The 7,189-nt window shown below is 36.4% G+C and overlaps 1 protein-coding gene across 1 annotated transcript in view; it reads right to left on the reverse strand.

The window, feature by feature from the left end:
* LOC107743036 (leukocyte immunoglobulin-like receptor subfamily A member 4) overlaps positions 1–7,189 on the reverse strand; it is a 37,146-nt gene that overhangs the window by 19,968 nt on the left and 9,989 nt on the right. The window lies entirely within an intron of this gene.

Genomic DNA, 7,189 nt, shown 5'->3' on the forward strand with positions numbered 1-7,189 from the left:
GAGCACTGGCCCCTGGATCAGACGATGTTAAATTAAATAACATCATCCTTCAGCGGCTCACTCTCGTCCACAGCCGACGAGCGCGAGAGGGAAAGCCCCTCTTTAAACTCATCGGCCAGATCCACCTGCAATCCCCACGAGCTCATTCTCCTCCGCCCCTCAGCAGCGGCGGGTCCTGAACCACGGGGAGCCGATGGCTTCCCCTCTTTCCTCGAAAAGAGAGACAAACGAGAGCAGAGCTTTTTCATTGGAAAACGCTCACAGTGAACGCAGATTGCCCCCTCGAGGACATTGCGTGCGTGCTCCTCGCCCAAACAAAAACGCAGAGATCGTGTGTGTCATCAGGTGTCAAATAACGATGATACGGATGCACACATCCTCTAAATGCCTTGCTAGTGCTCACCATAATGAAGGAATAAAGATCGCTCTTACCACGGAAATGCACGCTTCAGACAAAACGGTCAGTGAAGAGGAAGAAGAGGATGATGTGTTCTCTCGGCGCCTATTTATACTATAGTCGTACCGGTAGTGACGTCATGGGCTCACTGGTTCAATGGAGTAATGGGGGGAATCTCACAAAACCCGTCACTATCACGACCACAACCAAAGTACAAAAAGAAATAAAGATATATGATTTTAAAATTTTTATTAAAATTACATTTAGAAAACATGGGTGGAAAATGTGCTCAGTTGTAATGAAACAATATATAGCTGCAAGCAGCAATTAAGTGGCCAAGAACAACAGAGGTAAAATGAAGAGCTAAAGAACTGTCTTTAATTACTCACTAAAGACCAGGGTTCTCCAACCCTGCTCCTGGAGAGCTACCTTCCTACAGACTTCAGTTCCAACCCTGCTTCAACACACCTGCTTGTAATTAAGTAGCCCTGAACACCTTGATTAGCTGGTTCAGGTGTGTTTGATTAGGGTTGAAGCTGAACTCTGCAGTAAAGACATTTGTTGATACAGCATTTTGCTACAAAATCTACACACTCCAAATCTAACAAGACCAATCTTATGACTTTTGGCCAAGTTATATTAAAAGAATATTCAATTTTTTATATTTTTGACCAGTAGGTGGTGCTGTGCTGAGACTACTCCTGTGTCCTCAGGTCATGCTTGGTATGTACCAAGTTTGGTCAGAATCCACTAAAGTGTTGCGGAGATATAGCCTCATGTCCATTTTTGCGCAAACTTTGTGAAATTCGTTAATGCACTTTACGAAAACGGTTTGGTCTGCCAGCATGGTCTGAAAATGAAAACTAACAGATACAATATGATGAAAATCAAGAGATTTTTTTCCCCCCTCTCACATTGCAAAATTTATGCGCTTAAGTCAAATGGAAAAATACTACATTGATTTAATTTTATTAACAATTAGCATTTTCATCAGCTATATTAGTAAACATTTTAAACTTTATTTGCAATTCAACCCTGTGTGCTTTGTTTGTTTGTTTGTTTGTTTTCATTGGAACACGAAAGTAATCTGTAACCACGAAAGTGATCAGTTTATGTTCATATAATATTAATTTTTAGTTCAGTCAGGTTCATTAAATAAAGTTAACAGATTCAACTTTTGATTTTAATAATGATTTAGTAAATATTGAATTCAACATTAACTAAGATTAATAAATGTTTTAGAATAATTTTTCAATGTTAGTTCATGTTAACTAATGTCGTTCACCAATTTTGGCAAATGGAACCTTATTGTAAAGTGTTATCAAGTATTTTATAATTATTATTCTAAATATTGTTGCATTAATTTTCTGTTTACCCAAGAGTTATCATTATAGAACCACCAGTTTCAGGTGATGCATTATGCACCCTATGCGCCACTGAAATTTAATGACGATGCACTTCTAAAACAAATGTTGTTCCCTTTCAAGGGAACCTCGAACTGCATCCTCTAGGGGTCGCTATGGGGAACGCCTCGTCGTGACCCGTGTCTGAAGCATACATTCAAAAAACACCAACAACACGTTGGCCGGCGACAGCAGGGTTCTCTCAGAGAGAGGTGAGAGCAACACGACAGATTGTTGCTCTGTATGCATCTGCTCTGTTTGACTGCCCAGTGTGTTGCAATCTCACGGAGAGAGATGGATAGAGAAATACAGAGACAGAATGAAATATTTAGTCAAAAAGAAGTCTATTTATAGATTGCAGTTGGTGGGGGGGCTTCAGTTAAATTATTAACGCGAGAGTGTGAACGGGGCTTTTTCTCAGGTCTGAGAGGAAGGCAAGGCCATTCAGAGAGAGATGGAGGAATCACTGTAGGGATGCACCTTATACATTGGAGACAGAACCAGAAATGAACAGAATGTGCATGAATTCACAGGGTCACAGTCAAAACAATAACTTAGCCTAGCTAGCAAATAACTTGCTCACTACCACTTTGCACTTCCAGAGTTCAAAGTATCAGTACACTGAATGTCCAGTGTTATGAATGTCCACTGAATGTTATTTCATTCATATGTTGCTTTATTCATTTCTATTTTTCAAATTCGATTGTCTGAACAGTATTGCAAATGTAGTAATATTTATTATAGCACTTTTCGGTTTTGTATCACTCCACCAGTATTTTTTGCTTGTGTGGTTTAAATAAAGAACTTGGACTGTGTCTCAAAACACATTGCATATTCTTTTATTTACCTTCCAATTTCTGCATTTGGCCAACCCAGGCTCGTGAAACCCAGGCTTGCTAAAAACTATATTACATTATTGTATATTGAATTACACATTGTATATTACATTTCCTGCACATTTCAAATTGAAACATCCAGTGAATGGCGCTAAAAAGTGTGGTACATTTTGTCAGAAACAGATAAACGTGCCAACATTTTATTACGTTTGTTCATGCACATATCGCACCAGTTCGGAAATCAAATGCCCGAAGAGTGCAGCTGAAAGGTTAATGCTCTGTCATGTTTGAAAATAACCACCTACCACCTACACTAAACCTTATAAATATGTAAAAACCTTATGAATTATGAGGATAAAAATGCATTTGCTGAAGAAACCATGCCATTGTATCTTGTTTTCACACAGCTTTGAGTCAAACTGTATTTCACAAGACTTGAGCTACCTTGCAAGTTTATTACATTGGAAAAGCCTTACATATGGAGCTGGTTATGTGATGCAATTGTCAGCATGTATTAGCTTACCAATCATGCACTATGATAAATATGTTTTGAGGTCATAACACAGTATTGTGCAAGGAACCAGATGGATTCATTAATGATAATCTGCCCCGTAATCCTTATTTGTGTGAAAAAAAGAATAAAAGTTGCTGTTTTACTACAGTTTTCACTGTCAGTGATTTGTCTCTCTTTACAAATGCTCAGAGCAGAGAGAGTGAGAAATGGAAAGCCTGAAGTTATTCATACATTCATATACATGTTATTACTATGTTATTATACTGTTATTAATACGTTATATTATTAGTATGTCATCTTCTTCTTTGGCAAAATTATATAATTAGGATTAACTGTGAAAATGGAGAGAGATATTTAGAGAATGTGACAGTGTCCAAGACTTTCTTCGGTAATTGGGAGAATTAGGAAGAAATCACTGTGTAGCTGTGGGCAGATGTTCCCTCGTTTCTTCATTATTCGTTTAAAAACACTGCAGCCCTTCTACAGGTATTTAACCAATGATTAAAGAAGTAGTATAGAACAAGTGATTAAACAAAAAGTTTGTCCCAGTCCATAATACCAGTCTGCTTCCTCCAGTGAAGAAGTCCATCTCCTTGTTGTCCTCTCCCATCAAAATCCACCACAATATTTGTTTAGAACTGTAGGACTCAAATTTTAGCCAGAAGTATATGGTTTGGATGGATTTGTTTCTTACAAACTCACAGCTTTTCACTTCACTAGATGTTAATTGATGGACTGGATTGGTGTGGATTACTTGTGGATTATTGCGATGTTTTTATCAGCTGTTTGGACTCTCATTCTGACGGCACCCATTCACTGCAGAGGATCCATTGGCGAGCAAGTGATGTAATGCTAAATTTATCCAAACCTGTTCCCATGAAGAAACAAACTCATCTACATTTTGGATGGCCTGAGGGTGAGTAAAATAATACCACAAAGCACACATCATTTGACAAACCTCCATCATCCCACCAGGAAAGAGAAATCAGATGGCATTACAAGCCTTGTGCACGATCAGACTGACATTGGAAACGTGTTTAAAAACGCCTGACAAGGTCAATAACGTGTCTTGGCAGTGTGTGTTGAGTGTGAGAGTGAGCCAGTGGGAGTGTGTGACTCAGATTTTTACACTCAGACAGAAGAATGGTGAGTGTTGTGAAGAAGCTGCATGCTGCGCCAAGGCCAGATTGTATTTTGTGGAGAATGGCCTTGTTTTATATTGAGGAGAAATGAAAGAATAAAAAAAACAGGCCGAGTGTTGGTCCGGTCTCATGTTCAGTAACTTCTTCACCGTTATTATAACTTAAACTCAATAACCAGGCTCTTGCATTGTAGCTACCCAACTTGACCATCAGTTATTGATCCAAGCCTCTTAACTGACCAATTCAGAGCAGCATGTATCTTTTTCTGAAGAGATGACTTAGTCCTGACCTAAAAAAATCACTTGTTTATTATGAACTGAAGTAGAAGAGCATTCAATAAGAAGAATAAAGGTCTAAAATAGAGCTTCACATTGGTTGTTAGTTACACCTCTGTGGCACTGCAATACAGATTTTAAAATTGCAAAGGTCCAACACACTATCATGGCAATTCAGAACTATTCTACGTTTTGGAGAAGTGGCAAATTCTGACAATTTTGTGCAATCTCACTCATACGCTTTTATACAATCTGCTTACGTCCCACTGACAGTTTATGGGTGGGCTTCCATGTTTAAAGGGGTCATATGATGCGATTTCAAGTTTTCCTTTCTCTTTGGAGTGTTACAAGCTCTTGGTGCATAAAGAAGATCTGTAAAGTTGCAAAGACTAAAGTCTCAAATCCAAAGAGATATTCTTTATAAAAGTTAAGAGTCAGCCACGCCTACCTAAAACGCCTCGTTCTAACACAAATAGCATCATATGACCCCTTTAAGTTTTTTTTTCAAATTCATGCAAAATCGCCACTTTGTAAAATTGTGTTTTCCCATGAGATCAAGATGAATGTTCAACATCAGTTTAAAACTGGTGCAACCACATCCATCAAATCTTTCAGCACAATTATAAAAACAGACAAAAAAATATATATATTGTAAACAAGTCAGCAGTTTTTCATCATAAAGTTAAACTATGCTATCCATTTTATGTCTGTTTTGAGGTCAATTATGACTAGAAAAAATATTTTGATAACACTTTATTTTAAGGACCAATTCTCACTATTAACTAGCATGCATATTACTAGCATATTGGCTGTTTATTAATACTTATAAAGCACATATTAAAGCATATTGGCTGTTTATTAATACTTATGAAGCACATATTAATGCCTTATTTTGCACAACCATATTCTAGATCTTTTAATCCTACCCATACCTAAAATTAAAACAACTACCATGCTAACTATTAATAAGAAGCAAATTAGGGGATTATTGAGGCAAAAGTCATAGCTAATGGTTAGGTAATAGTGAGAATTGGAACTTAAAATAAAGTGTGGCCAATTATTTAATATTACAACTGATTACAAAGAGCTCACAATAAATATATTAAATACTATTTTTTTAATTAAAGTGCTAAAAAAAGGGGGGGAAAAACTGTCTAATGCAAAATCACAGTCACACTTTGGAGAAGACCCAATTCTCGTCATTAACAAACTATTAACTACGACTTTTACCTCAATAAACTCCTAATTTGCTGCTTATAAATAGTTAGTAAGGTGGTTGTTAAGTTTAGGTATTTAAAGGGATAGATAAAGTTTAGGATTAGGGATGTAGAATATGGTCATGCAGATTATGTGCTTTATAAGTACTAATAAACAGCCAATATGTTAGTAATATGCTAATAAGCAACTAGTTAATAGTGAGAATTGGACCCTAAACTAAAGTGTTACCAAAATCACTATATGAATAAAACTGTCTTAATGTCACTAAATGTGTAAATGGAGATTTATAATGTAAATTTTTTTTTGCATGTGTTATCAGTTTTACACATTTTTATACATGCAAATATATCATGGCCTATATGAGAGTACTTTATAAGACAGTGGAGTTTGGGATAATTAGGTAACCTTCGCCGCTGAACACCTGTCGGTGTGAATAATTGAAAAGTGAGGAAGTTCCTCAAGTCAAGCAATCGGAAGACTCATCTAGAGGAGCCACGTGACAGGAGGAGGAACGGTACAGAATGAACTGAGAAATGCATTTTTCACGTGTCTTATTTTGGGTTATTGAAAGCTTCTCTAGCTACCTGAATGCCTTCCCTGACTCATGTCTGCAACTATAGAGGATGCATAACTGCTTACCTCACTACATACAAGAACACTGTAAAATCCAATAGTTTACCTTACTTAGATTTAGTTAGTTATCTTTACTTAGTTGTTATACTTACTAGGTTTTATTAAGTTACAGCTACTTTCAAGGCAAATAAAACTATTTACTTACTGTTTTGAGTGACGCTTACTTAAAATATTCAAGTAGCCACAAAGGAACCAATTACATTAATAAAGCAGTGAGAGGCAGCAGTGCACTAATATATTGCTAATGTGCAACATAACAACAGAAGAAGAAGAAAAGAAAGAGTCTTAATAGACTTTTCACCCATTTCCTCCATGTCTGCAGTTATCTTTCACTAGTTGCATTAACTCGTTTCCCAAAGTCATCTTGAATGTTGAATTTTCAATACAACTGAAATATTTGAGAGAACATCACATAAGATAACTTCATAAATTGATGTTGATTTTCATAAAATGTGTGTTTTTTTTAAATTCACCATTATAGTGATTAGCGTTCCCTTTGGTTGGGCACTTTGAACTTGGTTTATGTTGCTATAATTTACTTCCTGTTAATGCAGTAATGCATCATGAAGTCAGAGTTAATTGATTTCAAAAGAAAAAAAATAATAACTAGGTTGCTTTTAGAAAGTGACCTATATTCTAATTAAAGCATTAGTGTGTTTATTAATGAAGTCTCTCAAACTTGATTTTTCATAAATACCTTGAGATGATTTTGATTGCGTTTATATGATCCTTAAATAGTGTGGGGTAACATGCTAAAGTCACACACAGACT

This window comes from Sinocyclocheilus rhinocerous, unplaced genomic scaffold (genome assembly GCF_001515625.1).
Source record: "Sinocyclocheilus rhinocerous isolate Xijiao unplaced genomic scaffold, SAMN03320098_v1.1 scaffold647, whole genome shotgun sequence".
Taxonomy (NCBI): domain Eukaryota; kingdom Metazoa; phylum Chordata; class Actinopteri; order Cypriniformes; family Cyprinidae; genus Sinocyclocheilus; species Sinocyclocheilus rhinocerous.